The 21,951-nt window shown below is 41.2% G+C and overlaps 1 protein-coding gene across 1 annotated transcript in view; it reads left to right on the top strand.

The window, feature by feature from the left end:
- Positions 1-21,951, top strand: part of ppm1e (protein phosphatase, Mg2+/Mn2+ dependent, 1E) — an 85,111-nt gene that overhangs the window by 14,296 nt on the left and 48,864 nt on the right. The window lies entirely within an intron of this gene.

Genomic DNA, 21,951 nt, shown 5'->3' with positions numbered 1-21,951 from the left:
TGTGATCGGGCTTTAAACAGGTGGCTGAGCTGTTCAGATGAGTGTAACTGCTACTGGTCAAATAATGTGAAATATCATTTAATTTTACATGTATGCAATGCCATTTAAATTTAATTATAGATAATAATAATAATAATAATAATAATAATAAATACTGTGTAGTGTTGTAAATAGTCAACGGGAAGGATTTTAGTAAGATATAAGCCATGAGCACTACACAGCCAGAAAAAAACCTAGGCAGGACAAGTAAAAATATTGGGGCAAGTAGATTTGAGAAGTCGGGCAAGTAGAAAAAAACCTTAACGTTGAACCCTGCATGTGTTGAGCTGCTGCCGCTTAAGGTTAGACGGCACTGTACATAGAGCGGTTCTGCTCGTTAGTAATAAATTCTAATGTTGGATGTTCACTCCTTCACACAGATGAGTATAGAAAAATATTTTCAACGGCCGAAAAGGGCTCGACTTGGAGAGGAGGTAGGCCTACAGTCCGGACCACAGGTGCGACCTGTTCAGCAGCAGCAGGAGGAGGAGGAGGAGGTTGACTGACTGTGGCAGGACACCTCTGCCTCTGTTTCACTTCATGTTGCTGGTAAATAATATGGTTGTAGTAGTAGGCTAAAGTTAAATAATTTAGTATTCACTAATTAAAGGGGCAGAGCTTTAAGAGACATTTTAGCTTTTATATTTTATTAGATATATTTTTTGTAAGAACCACAATTAATAAATATATTTCAGTAAATAACTAATTGTTCAAATCTGTATATAAATATGTACATAAAGTGTTGTAATTATATTCCAACTCCGCGTTCTTCTTGGTCATCGCCGCTGCCGCCGCCACCCCCCGCCCCTCGACCACACCACCACAAATAGATGCCTGTCCTGTGGGAAACACTGTGATACTTGAACGAAACTAAGTTTATTTGTCGCCATGGAGGCGAGGATTAGTGATTTAGAAGTAGCTAAAACACTGCAGACTGCGGCTGGATGTTAGCCGCTAGCTAGCTATGTTTTAAAGCATCTCTTTTATTGTTACAGCTTCACTTTTATTGTTAGTTTTTAAGCCAAAATGCGTCCATTCTCCCCTTTCCGTCTGCACACCGTGTCTGATGCACTGAAATTTGGGTTGTCAAAAATAGACTTTGCTCATCGAAACGGGATGTTGTGATGAAGTATCCATGTCCGCTGGAGGGTCGCGTCTTTCCCCACCCACACTAGTGGCGTAGCTCGCCCAAAGCTGACGAAAAAGTCGTATACGGGTCACATTCAGATCTCGTTGCGTTTAGACTAAAGTTACATTTGAAAAGATCAGATTTGGACTACGTCCTGATGTGGCCTGAATCTGATGCGAAAAGATCAGATTTGATGCGCTTTGACGCGTTTAGACTGGCAAAAAATAAATAAGATCTGTGACACTTGAAGACCGAGTCTATGGTTCTCACCCGGAAAAGGGTGGAGTGCCATCTCCGGGTTGGGGAGGAGATCTTGCCCCAAGTGGAGGAGTTCAAGTACCTTGGAGTCTTGTTCACGAGTGAGGGAAGAGTGGATCGTGAGATCGACAGGCGGATCGGTGCGGCGTCTTCAGTAATGCGGACGCTGTATCGATCCGTTGTGGTGAAGAAGGAGCTGAGCCGGAAGGCAAAGCTCTCAATTTACCGGTTGATCTACGTTCCCATCCTCACCTATTGTCATGAGCTTTGGGTTATGACCGAAAGGACAAGATCACGGGTACAAGCGGCCGAAATGATTTTCCTCCGCCGGGTGGAAAATCACCCTATCTCCCTTAGAGATAGGGTGAGAAGCTCTGCCATCCGGGGGGAGCTCAAAGTAAAGCCGCTGCTCCTCCACATCGAGAGGAGCCAGATGAGGTGGTTCGGGCATCTTGTCAGGATGCCACCCGAACGCCTCCCTAGGGAGGTGTTTAGGGCACGTCCGACCGGCAGGAGGCCGCGGGGAAGACCCAGGACACGTAATAATAATAATAGTAATACCTGGGATTTATATAGCGCTTTTCTTAGGGAAGACTATGTCTCCCGGCTGGCCTGGGAACGCCTCGGGGTCCCACAGGAAGAGCTGGACGAAGTGGCTGGGGAGAGGGAAGTCTGGGCTTCCCTGCTTGGGCTGCTGCCCCCGCGACCCGACCTCGGATAAGCGGAAGAAGATGGATGGATGGATGGATGGATGGACACTTGAAGACAAAAAAAAAAATCGAATTTGGTGTGTAGTGTAAACGGGGCCTAAGAACCATCGGATCAGTTCGTACAAGCACCTCAGCCAACCTCACACATTATAACATAAAGCCGTGAAACACAAATGCTAATATTTCATATTTGACACATCCTTCTTGCATAACAGACAACGGTTATCGTAGCAACAGCCCTGGCGGGGAATAGCAATACAGGTTAGCCTTGCTAGTGTCTTTCGGTTTAAACATCAGCGAATGAATTGGAACGTTTTGAGTTCAATCAATCAATCATAGTTTACTTGTATAGCCCTAAATCACAAGTGTCTCAAAGGGCTGCACAAGCCACAACGACATCCTCGACTCAGCTCCCAGTTGAGTTGTCATTAGCTAACGAGCTCAGCGGAATTCATGACCAGGACAATTAATTGTTTGAATAAAACTCAAATGTTCTATAGTGCATATATACTCATTAGGTTCACGGGGAAGCTGGGGCCTATCCCAGCTGACTTGGGGCGAGAAACAGGATACACCCTAGACTGGTGGCTCGCCAATCACAGGACTCACATAAATAAACAATCATTAATTCTCTCATTGGACAATTTACAGCCTTAAATAAACCTAACGTGAATATTTTTGGAATGTGGGAGGAAGATGGAGTACTTGGAGAAAACTCACACACGCACGAGGAGAGCATGCCAACTCCACACACAGATTCCAACACAAATCTCTATACTACTACTACTACTAGTATTAGTACTAGTCACTGCTGGTATCTATACTACTACTACTGGTAGTAACAGTACTCGTCACTGCTGTTGTCTATACTACTACAAGTATTCATCACTTCTGTTGCCTATACTACAAACCCCGTTTCCATATGAGTTGGGAAATTGTGTTCGATTATAATATATATATATATAATAAATATAAACGGAATACAATGATTTGCAAATCATTTTCAACCCATATTCAATTGAATATGCTACAAAGACAACATATTTGATGTTCAAACTGATAAAAAATTTTTTTTTTTGCAAATAATCATTAACTTTAGAATTTGATGCCAGCAACACGTGACAAAGAAGTTGGGAAAGGTGGCAATAAATACTGATAAAGTTGAGGAATGCTCATCAAACACTTATTTGGAACATCCCACAGGTGAACAGGCAAATTGGGAACAGGTGGGTGCCATGATTGGGTATAAAAGTAGATTCCATGAAATGCTCAGTCATTCACAAACAAGGATGGGGCGAGGGTCACCACTTTGTCAACAAATGCGTGAGCAAATTGTTGAACAGTTTAAGAAAAGCCTTTCTCAACCAGCTATTGCAAGGAATTTAGGGATTTCACCATCTACGGTCCGTAATATCATCAAAGGGTTCAGAGAATCTGGAGAAATCACTGCACGTAAGCAGCTAAGCCCATGACCTTCGATCCCTCAGGCTGTACTGCATCAACAAGCGACATCAGTGTGTAAAGGATATCACCACATGGGCTCAGGAACACTTCAGAAACCCACTGTTAGTAACTACAGTTGGTCGCTACATCTGTAAGTGCAAGTTAAAACTCTCCTATGCAAGGCGAAAACCGTTTATCAACAACACCCAGAAACGCCGTCGGCTTCACTGGGCCTGAGCTCATCTAAGATGGACTGATACAAAGTGGAAAAGTGTTCTGTGGTCTGACGAGTCCACATTTCAAATTGTTTTTGGAAACTGTGGACGTCGTGTCCTCCGGACCAAAGAGGAAAAGAACCATCCGGATTGTTATAATACTTCAACAAAATATGGATGTAAGTTCATAAACTCAGTGAAGCACAAGCTCAGGTTTCTCACTAAAATGTCTGTCAAAAAGAACTGTGAAAAGTAGTTGGGAAAGGGCATGTTCACCACTGTTACATGGCCTTTCCTTTTAACAACACTCAGTGAACGTTTGGGAACTGAGGAGACACATTTTTTAAGCTTCTCAGGTGGAATTCTTTCCCATTCTTGTTTGATGTACAGCTTAAGTTGTTCAACAGTCCGGGGGTCTCCGTTGTGGTATTTTAGGCTTCATAATGCGCCACACATTTTCAATGGGAGACAGGTCTGGACTACAGGCAGGCCAGTCTAATACCCGCACTCTTTTACTATGAAGCCACGTTGATGTAACACGTGGCTTGGCATTGTCTTGCTGAAATAAGCAGGGGCGTCCATGGTAACGTTGCTTGGATGGCAACATATGTTGCTCCAAAACCTGTATGTACCTTTCAGCATTAATGGCGCCTTCACAGATGTGTAAGTTACCCATGTCTTGGGCACTAATACACCCCCATACCATCACAGATGCTGGCTTTTCAACTTTGCGCCTAGAACAATCCGGATGGTTCTTTTCCTCTTTGGTCCGGAGGACACGACGTCCACAGTTTCCAAAAACAATTTGAAATGTGGACTAGTCAGACCACTGAACACTTTTCCACTTTGTATCAGTCCATCTTAGATGAGCTCAGGCCCAGCGAAACCGACGGCGTTTCTGGGTGTTGTTGATAAACGGTTTTCGCCTTGCGTAGGAGAGTTTTAACTTGCACTTACAGATGTAGCGACCAACTGTAGTTACTGACAGTGGGTTTCTGAATTGTTCCTGAGCCCATGTGGTGATATCCTTTACACACTGATGTCGCTTGTTGATGCAGTACAGCCTGAAGGGATCGAAGGTCACGGGCTTAGCTGCTTACGTGCAGTGATTTCTCCAGATTCTCTGAACCCTTTGATGATATTACGGACTGTAGATGGTGAAATCCCTAAATTCCTTGCAATAGTTGGTTGAGAAAGGTTTTTCTTAAACTGCTCAACAATTTGCTCACGCATTTGTTGACAAAGTGGTGACCCTCGCCCCATCCTTGTTTGTGAATGACTGAGCATTTCATGGAATCTACTTTTATACCCAATCATGGCACCCACCTGTTCCCAATTAGCCTGTTCACCTGTGGGATGTTCCAAATAAGTGTTTGATGAGCATTCCTCAACTTTATCAGTATTTATTGCCACCTTTCCCAACTTCTTTGTCAGGTCTTGCTGGCATCAAATTCTAAAGTTAATGATTATTTGCAAAAAAAAAAAAAAAGTTTATCAGTTTGAACATCAAATATGTTGTCTTTGTAGCATATTCAACTGAATATGGGTTGACAATTATTTGCAAATCATTGTATTCAGTTTATATTTACATCTAACACAATTTCCCAACTCATATGGAAACGGGGTTTGTACTACAAGTCACTGCTGTTAAACTACTGCTAGTACAAGTGAATTTAGTCAGCGAGAGTCTCCTCACTCATCTTTGTATAACACACTTTCAGGTAAACATCAACAGTTAAGGTAGAGGACATACGCGGTTTAAAAGAAATTGTGATTTATCTGCATTTCTACATGATTAATGCCATCATCTTTTGCATTAATCGCACAAGTTAACTAGTTAATATTGACAGGCCTTAATATTATTATGATTATTTTGTGTTACTAAAGCTGCAGTGGTGGAATGTCCTGCACCCCTGATAACTCCTGCGCCTCGGTCTGGTGCGTGATGATGTTTTGGCAACAACCTTCTGCAGTTGCTGAGGCAGACTGACGGCGTGCGGCGGTGGCCAGCATCCTACATCATTGCCGTCTACTGCTAGCGGCGCCGTGAGTGTTAATGAGAGTCGGAGGCGGCAGGTCTGGTGACTCATCCAACGTGTCATTAGTTACGGCTAATAATAGAGACCCCCTCTGTGTCTTTTCATGCCACGGACTTGTTACAAGGACTTTTCGTGTGTGGACGGGAGTCTTCATGACACGAGGCCAGTTAGCTTGGAATACCGAAAAGAAGCCGATGCACTTTCCTCTCCCTAAAGCACTGCCTCATATTCATTGCTGCTTTCAAACCGTGTTTTTTGGGGCTTTTTAGTCCAAATGGATCACACGTTACAGCCTCGGACAATTCTGCAGGAGACAATGTGCTTTCTTGTGCAGGACTGTTATGCAAGACGTAGTATTGAGGCCTGTGAAATGTCCGCTTTTTTAAACATTAATTTCCGTGTCAAAATATCACTGCCGCGTTTTTTTAATGAAATATTGTAGGATGTAAGGATGGGACTCGAAGGAGGATTTTCTGAAGACGGAGCTAAGTGCGTTTTCTTATCAGCAAGCGAGCAGTAACTACTGTAAACATCCGTGGCTTATCAGTGCACAACACCGGAAATGTGTCCCGTGCAAACCCGTCAGATTGGAACTCTAACAATAACAAAAGTTCCGTGGGTGAATCATCTAAACTTAAAAAGCTCACACTTTTTCTGCAGGCGAGCTACTTTTCAATTGATCAAGTCGTGGGGATCTACCTCATTCATATATATAATTTATATTTACTTATTTATGAAATATATGTTTTTGTTAACAAGTTAAAGGTGTTTAATGATAATGCAAGCATGTTTAACACATATAGTTAATATTGTTAATACATTAAAGGTGTTTAATGATAATACAAGTATGTTTAATACATATAGTTAATATTGTTAACAAGTTAAAGGTGTTTAAAGATAATGCAAGCATGTTTAACACATATAGTTAATATTGTTAACAAGTTAAAGGTGGTTAAAAATAATACAAGCATGTTTAACACAAATAGTTAATATTGTTAACAACTTAAAGGTGGTTAAAGATAAAATAAGCATGTTTAACACATATAGTTAATATTGTTAACAACTTAAAGGTGGTTAAAGATAATACAAGCATGTTTAACACATATAGTTAATATTGTTAACAACTTAAAGGTGTTTAATGATAATACAAGCATGTTTAACACATATAGATTCCTTTCTTTCATGAAGACAAGAATATAAGTTGGTGTATTACCTGATTCTGATGACTTGCATTGATTGGAATCAGACAGTGGTGCTGATAAGGTCCGCATTTTCGAATGGAGGAGAAAAAAAGTCCTCCTTTCTGTCCAATACCACATGAAAGTGGTTGGTTTTTGGCATCTTATTTGTCCAGCTTCCGTACTCCTTTGTATACACTTTACAAGAAATACATTGTCGACAAACTCCGTAGCTTGCTAGCTTGTGCACGCCAGCTTTCTGAGACTCTTATTTTGGTAGCGCAGGCAGGATGAAGCAGAGCTTTTATTGTGCAACTGTGCAGTCGGTCTTTGGAGTTTTGACGACAGGTACGGCGCCAGAGTCTGTTGAAATGAAGTGTTTCTCGCCTTCCAGTCGGTAATTTTAATGAGCTGGCAGCAGCCAGCGTCATCTCAGAAGACCCTCGGGTGCCGTGAATGTCAATCAAGTGACTAAAGTGACGTCATAGTGAAGATTTATGATCGCTCATTTTTAGGACTATTTTTTTAATGCCTGGCTGGTGATCGACTGACACACCCTCCGAGATCGACCGGTAGATCGCGATCGACGTAATGAGCACCCCTGATCTAAACTCACTACAATATATATATATATATATATATATATATATATATATATATATATATATATATATATATATAAATATAAATAAAAAAAAGGATCCAAGCAAAGTTTGTTGAACGCTCGCCTCAGCCGCAGGTACCCGCTGTTTCTCTTGCCGAAACGCCACACTGGGTTGAAGGACAGGGCGCCGAAACAAGATCGCTAGTTAGCGTAGTTAGTATCATCTAGCTATCTTAGACTTAGACTTAGACAAACTTTAATGATCCACAAGGGAAATTGTTCCACACAGTAGCTCAGTTACAATGAAGGAAAGTGTAAGGATGGAAAGGACAATGCAGGTATAAATACACTAAATATAGCGTTATAAAATATAACATATATCCCTAATATTTACATAATATATGTACAGTATATTATATATTGATATATTATATTATGTCTATATCATATATACAATATATAACAATTACCATGTACAATATTACAGTATATGTGACAGCTGCAGCATAAAATAGAGAGAAAATCCATCAGAAAATAGACATTAAAAACAAAGAGAAGTAGCTAACATAGAAGGTGACAGATATCAATCCAATCCACTTTATTTATATAGCACATTTAAACAACAAAATGTTTCCAAAGTGCTGCACAACAATATTAAACACAATTAAAAACAATATAAAATAAATATGATTAAAAACAATTTCAAAGGGTAAAACCAATTAAAACAGTAAATAGAAAGCAAAATTTTAAAAACACAGAGGACAACAGAGGACCACACAACTCACGTAGTGTTAAAAGCCAGAGAATAAAAGTGGGTCTTAAGACGAGACTTAAAACACTCCACTGTGGGAGCAGTTCGATATATATCATCTATTGCTGTATGGAGAGTGATTATACAGCTGGATAGAGTGCGGAATGAAGGAGTTCTTGAATTGAACACTGTGGGAACGAAGCTGAAGGAGCCTGTTGGAGTATGAACTCCGCTGTCCCTCAATTGTCTGGTGGAGTGGGTGGGCAGGATTGTCCATGATGGCCAGCAGTTTGTCCAGTGTTCTCCTGTCCCTCACTGACACAAACGCCTCCAACTGCGTGCCAATAGTTTGGCCGGCTTTCCGGATCAGTTTGTCAATCCGGTTTGAGTCCCTTTTGCTGGTGCTGCTGCCCCAACAAACCACTGCAAAGTACAGGGCACTGGCCACAACAGACTGATAAAATATCTCCAACAGTTTGCTGCACACATTAAAGGACCTAAGCTTCCTCAGGAAAAAGAGTCTGCTCATGCCCTTCTTGTAAACAGCTTTGCAGTTGTCCTTCCAGTCCAGTCTGCTGTTCAAGTGGACTCCCAGGTACTTGTACTGCCCCACTACTGCCACCTCCCGGCCCTGGATCTTGATGGGCTCCACCGGGGTCATTCTCTTCTTGAAGTCGAATTGTTGTCAACTGCGTTCGCTCTCCGAGCCACAACGTTGACTGCTTTCTACGTTGCTGCTGATCATATTTGGATGACTACAATCCCAACACGAGAGGTGGGAATCTTTGGTCACCTCAAGATTCGATTAAAAATCGATTATTGATGCATCTAAAACAGGGGTGCTCATTACGTCGATCGCGAGCTACCGGTCGATCTCGGAGGGTGTGTCAGTCGATCACCAGCCAGGCATTAAAAAATAGTCCTAAAAATGAGCGATCATAAATCTTCACTATGACGTCACTTTCGTCACTTGATTGACATTCACGGCACCCGAGGGTCTTCTGAGATGACGCTGGCTGTGCCAGCTCAATAAAATTACCGACTGGAAGGCGAGAAACACTTTATTTCAACAGACTCTGGCGCCGTACCTGTCGTCAAAACTCCAAAGACCGACTGCACAGTTGCACAGTTGCGCTAACAAAATAGGAGTCTCAGAAAGCTGGCGTGCTCAAGCTAGCAAGCTACAGAGTTTGCCGACAATGTATTTCTTGTAAAGTGTATACAAAGGAGTACGGAAGCTGGACAAATAAGATGCCAAAAACCAACCACTTTCATGTGGTATTGGACAGGAAGGAGGACTTTTTTTCTTCTCCATTCGAAAATGCGGACCTTATCAGCACCACTGTCTGATTCCAATCAATGCAAGTCATCAGAATCAGGTAATACACCAACTTATATTCTTGTCTTCATGAAAGAAAGGAATCTATATGTGTTAAACATGCTTGTATTATCATTAAACACCTTTAACTTATTAACAATATGTGTTAAACATGCTTGTATTATCAATAAACACTTTTAACTTATTAACAATATTAACTATATATGTTAAACATGCTTGTATTATCATTAAACACCTTTTACTTGTTAACAATTTTAACTATATGTGTTAAACATGCTTGTATTATCATTAAACACCTTTTACTTGTTAACAATTTTAACTATATGTGTTAAACATGCTTGTATTATCATTAAACACCTTTAATTTTTTAACAATATTAACTATATGAGTTAAACATGCTTTCATTATCTTTAAACACCTTTTACTTGTTAACAATATTAACTATATGTATTAAACATACTTGTATTATCATTAAACACCTTTAATTTATTAACAATATTAACTATATGTGTTAAACATGCTTGCATTATCATTAAACACCTTTAACTTGTTAACAAAAACATATATTTCATAAATAAGTAAATATAAATTATATATGAATGAGGTAGATCCCCACGACTTGATCAATTGAAAAGTAGCTCGCCTGCAGAAAAAGTGTGAGCACCCCTGATCTAAAATGTATGTATATTAATGCGGTTTTGCATTTATTTTCATTTCACTGAATAAGCGTTTATCACTTGCAACTTTAAAAAAACAGTGCATTTGTAATAAGAAACAGTTCAATTAATTCTCACATTTACTAAACTAATGGAAATGTGTGCAAAACTGGAACATGAGTGCCCTAAAATAAAGGAGTTGGTCGGATGAGGTGAGGTGGCTCACTGCAATTTTAGAACTGTTTGCATTACTTTATTTAGAATAAGTACATCGATTATTTACGTTTACTAATCGATTTTATAATCGTCCATATGTGAATTGTGATGCATCTGAAAATCGATTATTTCCCACACCTCTACCCAACACTGTTAGTTCCGAACCAGTTGTAGTTCTAGAGCAGGGGTCGGGAACCTTTTTGGTTGAGAGAGCCATGAAAGCCAAATATTTTAAAATGTATTTCCATGAGAGTCATACAATATTTTTTAACACTGAATACAACTAAATGCGTGCATTTTTAAGTAAGACCAACATTTCTAGAGTATAATAAGTCTCTTTTTCTTTTTAATAAAAATTGTTATTCTGAAGCTAACCGATAACAAATAAAATACTTCTTACCATTAACTTCTTGAACAGGTGCGGTAGAAAACAGATGGATGGATTAAAATGCATGAGAATATTTTATATTTTGAACGTTATTTTTAACACTGTGATTACCAGCGGAATTATTCCTTACTTATGTTAAGCAATGTCAGCTAAGATTTATTTGAGAGCCAGATGCAGTCATCAAAAGAGCCACATCTGGCTCGAGAGCCATAGGTTCCCTACCCCTGTTCTAGAGCGTTTATTAGTAGCCAGCGAGAAAATATTATTTTGACATGACGGAAGTCACAACACCGAAAGTATATTTCCTGAGTGGGCATGGCTCTAAGATAGGGTTGCCAACATTTTTTGCACAAGTTTTTTCAATCCATCAATCAATCAAAGTTTATTTATAGAGCCCTTAATCACAAGTGTCTCAAAGGGCTGCACAAGCCACAACAACATCCTCGGCTCAGATCCCACATCAGGGCAAGAAAAAACTCAACCCAATGGGATACAATGAGAAACCTTGGAGGGGACCGCAGATGTGGGGACCCCCCTGGGCGACTGGTGCGATGGATGTCGAGTGGATCTAATTAATAGTGTGGGAGTCCAGTCAATAGTGGGGCCAGCAGGGGATCAAGTCAGCAGCGCAGAGACGTCCCCAACTGATGCACAGATGAGTGGTCCACCCCGGGTCCCGACTTTGAACAGCTAGCGCGTCATCTGTGGTCACCTAATAACCTCTCCACGCAGGAGAGGAGGGCAGAGCAGAAAAGAGACGGCAGATCAACTGGTCTAAAAGGGGGGTTCTATTTAAAGGCCAGCGTACACAAATGAGTTTTAAGATAGGACTTAAATGCTTCTACCGAGGTAGCATCTTTAACTGTTACCGGTAGGGCATTCCAGAGTACTGGAGCCCGAATAGAAAACGCTCTATAGCCTGTTTTTGGGCTCAGGGAATCACTAATAAGCCGGAGTTCTTAGAACGCAGATTTCTTGCCGGGACATATGGTACAATTTAATCAGCAAAATAGGATGGAGCTAGACCGTTTAGTATTTTATACGTAAGTAGTAAAACCTTAAAGTCGCATCTTGCACTAAAGTTATATAATTTTACATTACATTTACAATTATAATATCCATCCATCCATCCATCTTCTTCCGCTTATCCGAGGTCGGGTCGCGGGGGCAGCAGCCTAAGCAGGGAAGCCCAGACTTCCCTCTCCCCAGCCACTTCGTCCAGCTCTTCCTGTGGGACCCCGAGGCGTTCCCAGGCCAGCCGGGAGACATAGTCTTCCCCAACGTGTCCTGGGTCTTCCCCGCGGCCTCCTACCAGTCGGACGTGCCCTAAACACCTCCCTAGGGAGGCGCTCGGGTGGCATCCTGACCAGATGCCCGAACCACCTCATCTGGCTCCTCTCGATGTGGAGGAGCAGCGGCTTTACTTTGAGCTCCCCCCGGATGGCAGAGCTTCTCACCCTATCTCTAAGGGAGAGCCCCGCCACCCGGCGGAGGAAACTCATTTCGGCCGCTTGTACCCGTGATCTTGTCCTTTCGGTCATAACCCAAAGCTCATGACCATAGGTGAGGATGGGAACGTAGATCGACCGGTAAATTGAGAGCTTTGCCTTCCGGCTCAGCTCCTTCTTCACCACAACGGATCGATACAGCGTCCGCATTACTGAAGACGCCGCACCGATCCGCCTGTCGATCTCACGATCCACTCTTCCCTCACTCGTGAACAAGACTCCGAGGTACTTGAACTCCTCCACTTGGGGCAAGATCTCCTCCCCAACCCGGAGTTGGCACTCCACCCTTTTCCGGGCGAGAACCATGGACTCGGACTTGGAGGTGCTGATTCTCATCCCAGTCGCTTCACACTCGGCTGCGAACCCATCCAGCGAGAGCTGAAGATCCTGGCCAGATGAAGCCATCAGGACCACATCATCTGCAAAAAGCAGAGACCTAATCCTGCAGCCACCAAACCAGATCCCCTCAACGCCTTGACTGCGCCTAGAAATTCTGTCCATAAAAGTTATGAACAGAATCGGTGACAAAGGGCAGCCTTGGCGGAGTCCAACCCTCACTGGAAACGTGTCCGACTTACTGCCGGCAATGCGGACCAAGCTCTGGCACTGAGCATACAGGGAGCGGACTGCCACAATCAGACAGTCCGATACCCCATACTCCCTGAGCACTCCCCACAGGACTTCCCGAGGGACACGGTCGAATGCCTTCTCCAAGTCCACAAAACACATGTAGACTGGTTGGGCAAACTCCCATGCACCCTCAAGGACCCTGCCGAGAGTATAGAGCTGGTCCACAGTTCCACGACCAGGACGAAAACCACACTGTTCCTCCTGAATCCGAGGTTCGACTAACCGGCGTAGCCTCCTCTCCAGTACACCCGTACATTATAATATTGTTAGCAAATAACTAAAAAAAAAAAAAACACAACTAAAATTTCTGTGGTGCATTAAATTGGACATGTTATCAAAAAGCCAACCAAAATAGGTTGGTAGATGAGAATAAATCTAAAAGTAAAATGCACCCAATTGCGGGATTGTCCAAATTTTCATGCCAATAGGAGTTTTCCTCTTTTCTTTTTTTTTTTCCTCAAAGGGTGCTAACAAGCCTGAGTAATTCAGAGAACTGAACGTGTGAAAACATCAAAGTAATGCTCGAAAACTAGTGATTGATCTTGAAATAAGTCTCACCAGTTCCATAATAAATGGTGTTACTTACTGGCTAAAACCTGCAGCAGCAATGCACGTTTTTTTACATACACACTGCAACTGTGCACTTCTCCATAAATTTGTTGCTCGTAAACGTGCTCCGGGAGACATTACAGTTCAGTAATCATTAACGCGTCACTTTCAAAAGCTCGTCGTTCTAATGAGGAAAGGGACTGTGAGAAATTGATTGTACATTGACGTCTCGAAGCGCACACGCGCGGTTTAAAGATAATAATTGAGGGGAGAGCCTCTCTTGAACGTCTCCCACAGCTGCGAAGACACAGCAGGGTTGATCCGGCTTCCTCTGGTGTTTCCTCACACACACACACACACACACACACACACACACACACACACACACACACACACACACACACACATGAGCACAGATGCACACACTACAATTAGGCGTGTAGGTTGCGTTGAAAGAGCTGCTGGACATATTAAAGGACACTGTCAAAAAAAAAACCGGCGACCTCAGTAATGAATGCCGTGCTGTGGAGTCATGACAACCGTCTTCTTAGCAGTGTTGCACAGCAGGTGGCTCCATATTTAATCTAGAATAACATTCCCTCCTGCAAGCGATGTAACAATACAGCAAAGCATCAATGATTTACTGGGTGTAGCTGTTCTTATTGAGCGCTTAAGCATTTTAGCATTCGGCAGCACTCGTGCACCTTTTACCTCCCGACCTGCTTCATGCACCACCACCGGGCTTCATCGGGGGTTTCCTCAGGCGCGCTGCAGGAAGCTGTGCTCTTGCTAATCTAGGAGTGTAAACGGTTAGCAATGATGTGAACGTTTGATAGCACGTATTGCTGAATGTGCACTGAAATCTTAAACAAATGTTATTTATTTCTTAAAGGGGAAATGCACTTTTTACAAAATATTGCATAACATTCACAATCCCTATGTAAAAACACGTGTCTCTCTTTTTTGTTTTTTTTAGGCATTGTAATTCGTAAAATACGGCAAGCTAGTGGAAGTCACCTATTGCGTCCGTAATGCCCTCTAAAGAAAATCTAAACATTTCCAACAATACTCTATGGCAGGGGTGCTCACACTTTTTCTGCAGGCGAGCTACTTTTCAATTGATCAAGTCGTGGGGATCTACCTCATTCATATATATAATTTATATTTACTTATTTATGAAATATATGTTTTTGTTAATAAGTTAAAGGTGTTTAATGATAATGCAAGCATGTTTAACACATATAGTTAATATTGTTAATAAATTAAAGGTGTTTAATGATAATGCAATCATGTTTAACACATACGGTAGTTAATATTGTTAATAAATTAAAGGTGTTTAATGATAATACAAGTATGTTTAATACATATAGTTAATATTGTTAACAAGTTAAAGGTGTTTAAAGATAATACAAGCATGTTTAATACATGTAGTTAATATTGTTAACAAGTTAAAGGTGTTTAATGATAATACAAGCATGTTTAATACATATAGTTAATATTATTAATAAGTTAAAGGTGTTTAAAGATAATACAAGCATGTTTAACACATATAGTTAATATTGTTAACAAGTTAAAGGTGTTTAATGATAATACAAGCATGTTTAACACTTATAGTTAATATTGTTAATAAGTTAAAGGTGTTTAATGATAATACAAGCATGTTTAACACTTATAGTTAATATTGTTAACAAGTTAAGGTGTTTAAAGATAATACAAGCATGTTTAACACATATAGATTCCTTTCTTTCATGAAGACAAGAATATAAGTTGGTGTGTTACCTGATTTTGATGACTTGCATTGATTGGAATCAGACAGTGGTGCTAAAAACGTCCGCATTTTCGAATGGAGGAGAAAAAAGTCCTCCTTTCTGTCCAATACCACATGAAAGTGGTTGGTTTTTGGCATCTTATTTGTCCAGCTTCCGTACTCCTTTGTATACACTTTACAAGAAATACATTGTCGGCAAACTCCGTAGCTTGTTAGCTTGTGCACGTCAGCTTTCTGAGACTCTTGTTTTGTTAGCGCAACTGTGCAGTCGGTCTTTGGAGTTTTGACTACAGGTACTGCGCCAGAGTCTGTTGAAATAAAGTGTTTCTCGCCTTCCAGTCGGTAATTTTAATGAGCTGGCAGCAGCCAGCGTCATCTCAGAAGACCCTCGGGTGCCGTGAATGTCAATCAAGTGACGGAAGTGACGTCATAGTGAAGATTTATGATCGCTCATTTTTAGGACTATTTTTTTAATGCCTGGCTAGTGATCGACTGACACCCTCCGAGATCGACGTAATGAGCACCCCTGCTCTATGGCGTGAGCTCAAAGAAGAGGTGGTGTTTCAGACCGATGCTGCCTTGGCTCTGTTCCTGCTAAACTAGGAAGTGACTTTCGATGCTCAAATCACAAAGATAATGCTAATGTTAGCTATCAGACATTTGTCTGGTAGCAATAAATAGGCACCAGCTTGATAGTTTGCAGTTCCACACTACTTCCGTCAAAAAAAAAAACCTCTCCCGCCGGTCTTTCTTGGATCTGCATCCGCCCCTAAACATTCTTGGTCGTAGCGTCATGATTGTAGCTCAAACCTCATGTGGTCTTCCTTCTGGCAAAACACTACCGCTTTAGTCCACTGGCACTGCCAAAGTCAACCAAAACGGAAAGTTCTTAAGTGGGGCTTTAAGGAATGGCAGAAACTTTAAAGAAAATATGAATAAGCGTTAAGGGAGAAGTGTGGCCCCAAGGAACAGTTTAGTGCAATATCCCTGGCATAGAGCATCAAGTATGCTTTAAATAACTGCAGACAGTGGAGTAGTCCCTCAACGGCACGTCCTGCAAAATGTTTTTGCATAGTATTGTTTCTCTTTACAAGAAATGTGACCAAAAGGGACTGTGTGGGAGGACCTGGACCAAAGGTCGCTGATTCTGGTGGGACATTGTGTTTAATTTCCTCGTAAGCACATTAAGCCCTGAGCTTTTTATTTTCGCAGAGATCCATTAGCATTCGGCTCGCAGGGTGAAGCTGTGTTCACTGAACGGCCTCTTAAGCACACATTCCCACAATACAGTGTGGCCGTCCTCTGGCCCGCTTATGTGGAACATCATGCCAGGTCATGGCGGACCTGGCAGACGCGAGGTGCCGCCACGTCACGGAGGAATGCGCAGTGATCCGGAATCCAGCCGGATGCTAGGATTATTTTGGCAACTGATAGACGACAAATCAGACCATCTCCACTCAGGTCCCACAAGTTCTGCGTCGCAATGAACTGACCTCCTTTTTGGAGCTGAACTACTTTCAAAAACTCCGCCAAGACCACGAGCGTACTTCTAAAACTCTTGAACAGGCAGCACGATCACCGTTGAAAGTTAGAGTCAACAACAAGAGGACTTTGCAAAAGTCCTTTTTTTCCATGCCGCCATCTGTCTGTCTGCTGGCTCTCTCAATGTTTAATCAGAGCGACAAGAAGCCAGGAGATTTGGTCCGCGGGAGATGCACCTCCTCCGAGGCTTCTGGGAAATCACTGTTGCGTCTTTCTAGAGCAACTTTTAAAAACAGAAGCCCCTTTTATTTTTCCTGCACTACTGATGAGGGTGTACTCGTTCTTATGTCCCTGGTTAAACTGGGTTAGTCTGTCTTATACCCCGGGGTGTTTTCTGGGCCGGTTTATACACGGGGCATAAAACAGGCCGGCCCACTTTAGCCCGGAGTAAAGTCTGGGTGAAGAGGGCATATTTCAGGCTGCTTGGATGGATGCTCTTCAAAGAACATGATAAAGTCCAAGCTGGAGAAATGGTCAAAAATAACTTGCTGACTTACACGATTTTGAGAAAAAAACCTAATTGTGATTTTTGTGCGATTCGATTTGCGGTATTCATATTTTACACCTTTTAAATGCATAAAACTGTGAAAATAACGAGTGAAGTAAGACTTTTAGGCTGTCAATCAACATTCTTGTCTCAGGGTGCCACACATCAGAACATATGCAATAATTTACTTTCAAATATATTTGGCTTTATGCAGACCGACTTGGAGCTTTTGTCTACATTATGATCTTGAACTGATAACCGATAAAAACTAATTTAGTGTTAGTTTATTAATTAGTTAATTATTTCTTCGGTCAGTGTTCAACAAAATAAACATTTTACATACATAAATTGACAATTTTACAGACCAAAAGGGTTTAGGCTGAAGTTGAGCACTTATTTCGCCCAACCCTATAAACAATCTCAAATACAAGATGTAGTAAAACCAGGAGACAGCGAGCTCTGATCTTGAGCTTGATAGAAATGTGAAATTTCCTTTACACAACATATTATAAATTCACCTTGTACACAACATGAACACTGTTCAAATATATACACAGTAAAGACATAGACAAACAGTTGTGAAATATCCCTGTAAGCGTGTTGGTTAAACATTAGTACCAATGATTAGGGATGTCCCGATCCAGGTTTTTGCACTTCCGATCCGATCCCGATATTGTTTTTGCACTTCCGATCCGATACCGATACTGACCGATACTGACCGATACTGGCCTATCCGAGCATGTATTAAAGTTTAAAGTTATTTAGCCTACTTAGTTGTCAGAATCATGTTGAAAAGGGTTTTAGTACTCTTGATAACAACTAGCCAGCTGAATTAGGGGAGTTTAATACACAATGGTTGGTAACAAGAAACTGACCTGTTTATTCAAGGATAAACACAAAATAGACAAAATTATACATGACAAACAGAAATGGCATCATTGAACTAGGGCTGGGCGATATGGCTTTTTTTTAATATTGCGATATTTTAAGGCCATATTGCGATATATATCTCGATATTTTGCCTTTGCCTTGAATGAACACTTGATGCATATAATCACAGCAGTATGATGATTCTATGTGTCTACATTAAAACATTCTTCTTCATACTGCATTAATATATGCTACTTTTAAACTTTCATGCAGAGAGGGAAATCACAACTAAAAAAAATCACTATTTTTTCATACGGTGTTGATGTGGAAATGTTTGCCTCTGCATTTTGATGGTGTGGACGTGTGGCACCGAATGGAGATAAGTGTCTCGACAGACGATACAATATTTGAACAATGATGACGAAAACTGTTTTCTCTGTCGTGTCCGTGTGTCGAAAATTGTTATGCGCTTATTTTTTTATTTGATTTTGTGCGTGGCATAGATTTGCCGTGCGCAGAGGACGCTTGAGCAGGCGCGCACCTTAGCGGCTGCGCTAGCATCACAGCTAACGTTAGCCATGCTGCTACCTCGCTCTCTGCTGGGAGAGGACGTATACGTATGTGACGTATGACGTGACAGTATGTGACGTATGACGTGACAGTATGTGACGTGTGTAAGAAGGTGCGCTCGCTGTCTGTGAGAGGGAGACAAAGAAAAGAGTGAGAAGAGCCTGTCGTGTAATGCCAGCAGCTAAAAGCAACTGCGTGAGAATCCACAGACCTGTGGATGTGTTGAAGGTGTGCTGGAAAATGCGGAACGGAAATTAGGGCACAGCAGAAAAGTGGAATGTATTATTTAAATCGGTGCGTTGGAAAACACGGAGCGGAGTTTTTTTTAAAACTGGATCTGGATTGGCATTTTCCCATGCCTTGCCGATACGCATTTTTTTGCAAATATCGGCGGCCGATGCGATATTTGGATCGGACATCCCTACCAATGATATGCTATTAACAAACACTTATACTTCTATTATTATGTATGTCCCACATTTAGTTTTGTAACAAACATTGATCATAGTATTAACTACTGGTGTTGATTCAAGAGTGATATATTTTTTTAAGACATTGGTCTTAGTTTTTTTTTTAAATGTGTGAATGGAACTGGAACATTTTAAGGCATCATTCAAGCTGTTCCACAGATGAACCCCCCCCTGACAGAAAAACATCTACATTTTAAGCTAAAACTATAAAGTGTTTATAATGTAACTCTAATATATAATGACAATGCAAGTAACCATGTAAAGCAGTGGTCCCCAACCTTTTTGTAGCTGCGGACCGGTCAACGCTTGAAAATTTGTCCCGCGGACTGTCAATATTAACTAGTTAAATACAATCATGTGTGCTTACGGACTGTATCCCTGAAGACTGTATTTATCTATATCGATATATAATGTATATATTGTGTTTTTTATGTTGATTTAATAATATATATATATTTTTTAAATAAAGTTTATTTATTTTTTTATTTATCCATGGACCAGTACCGGGCCGAGGATATCAACTTTTACTTTGCAGAACTTCTCACTGGTGAGTCGCGAGGCTCTCTGTCGTGCTTCCTGTGTGTGTAAGCGAGCGGTCTTGCACTCCGTCCAACAAGACAAAGATTGTGTATGACTTAAAAGATGCAGACAGTAAGACCTCTTTCTCCCTGTTTGAAGCAGGAGACGAGGAAAACGAACACAATTTGTCGATGCTGGCAAAGTATTTGGACTTGATATTTATTTATTGTTCGATTGATTGACTATCGACCCAGGCCTGGTCACCCTTACAACATTGTGTTTATTATCGTACTAGCTGCCTCCAGGGAGCACAAAGGCTTGCCAATCAAAAGTGTTGAAAGAAAGGACGTGAGGCTCAACAAATCTAATTGGCCAACATGTCTGTCACTCAAATGCCGGTGATGGCACTGATTAAATCTCGATGTTGTTTGGATGTCGATTAATGGTGGAGCCCTGTTGGTGACGTGTGTGTGCTTTTGGATGTCAGACCTCCGTCCTCTTGATTATTTCAATCATCCAGGCCACTTCCTCTCTCTTCTGGCTCATGTAGCTCTGGACTGGGCTATCCCTGGCTATTCTTTGAAATTAGTGGCAGGAGTAATCCCTTAATCAGAGAGTCTCGCTGGGATTACCATCGAGGGCAGCCTGAGTTCCTGCAATTGATGAGCCTTCCGTATTTGCTTTAGGCAGATTTCCTGCAACACTTACTGAGCAATTATGGCACACATCAAAGCCCCAAATCCTGACAAAATATCCTCTGCTTTTTTGTCTTTACAATGGTTTCAACAATCACACATTAATAGTGTTTTATTGATCTCCTAACAGTAATAAGTGTCCCTTGATCCTGTTTGTGAGGCTTTTTGAAACTTGCTCAATGTTACATTTTTTACTAAAAGAAATATAACAAGAACACCACCGAATAGCTTTTATGTTAGCATTAGTGCTTTAACAGAGCACAAATATACATTCAACCATAGCTACAGTAACATTAGTAACTAAACTTTGCTAAATCGCTATCATGAGTTTGCTACACACAAAGTAAGTGTTACGTACGGTAAGGATGTGAATCTTTGGGCACCCGATAAATGATCCGATTGTGACTCTTGGGGTGACTATTTGATTCAACACGGTTTTCGATTGAAACTGTTTCTCGCAATGTATTATTTTGAATAGTGGTTATAATTAAACTTTTTCTAAACAGGTTACAGGTTAAAAAAATCTCCGTCTGGTTGCATGAAGATGGCCAAAAAATTTATTTTTTTAAAGTTCTTATAAAAATTTGTTACCGTATTTTTCGGACTATAAGTCGCAGTTTTTTTTCATAGTTTTGCGACTTATACTCAGGAGCGACTTATGTGTGAAATTATTAACACAACAGATTGTTTGGTAAACGTATAGCATGTTCTATATGTTATAGTTATTTGAATGACTCTTACCATAATATGTTACGTTAACATACCAGGCACCTTCTCAGTTGGTTATTTATGCCTCATATAACGTACACTTATTCAGCCTGTTGTTCACTATTCTTTATTTATTTTAAATTGCCTTTCAAATGTCTATTCTTGGTGTTGGCTTTTATCAAATACATTTCCCCCAAAAATGTGACTTATACTCCAGTGCGACTTATATATGTTTTTTTCCTTCTTTATTATGCATTTTCGGCCGGTGCGACTTATACTCCGGAGCGACTTATACTCCGAAAAACACGGCGATTTATTTTTTTAAACTATTTTTTTAAATTATTAAATAAGCCAAGGCTGCCCTTTGTCACCGATTCTGTTCATAACTTTTATGGACAGAATTTATAGGCGCAGTCAAGGCGTTGAGGGGATCTGGTTTGGTGGCTGCAGGATTAGGTCTCTGCTTTTTGCAGATGATGTGGTCCTGATGGCTTCATCTGGCCAGAATCTTCAGCTCTCGCTGGATCGGTTCGCAGCCGAGTGTGAAGCGACTGGGATGAGAATCAGCACCTCCAAGTCCGAGTCCATGGTTCTCGCCCGGAAAAGGGTGGAATGCCATCTTCGGGTTGGGGAGGAGACCCTGCCCCAAGTGGAGGAGTTCAAGTACCTC

Source organism: Nerophis lumbriciformis, linkage group LG09 (assembly GCF_033978685.3).
Source record: "Nerophis lumbriciformis linkage group LG09, RoL_Nlum_v2.1, whole genome shotgun sequence".
Classification (NCBI taxonomy): domain Eukaryota; kingdom Metazoa; phylum Chordata; class Actinopteri; order Syngnathiformes; family Syngnathidae; genus Nerophis; species Nerophis lumbriciformis.
This window is presented reverse-complemented; position numbering and strand designations above follow the sequence as displayed.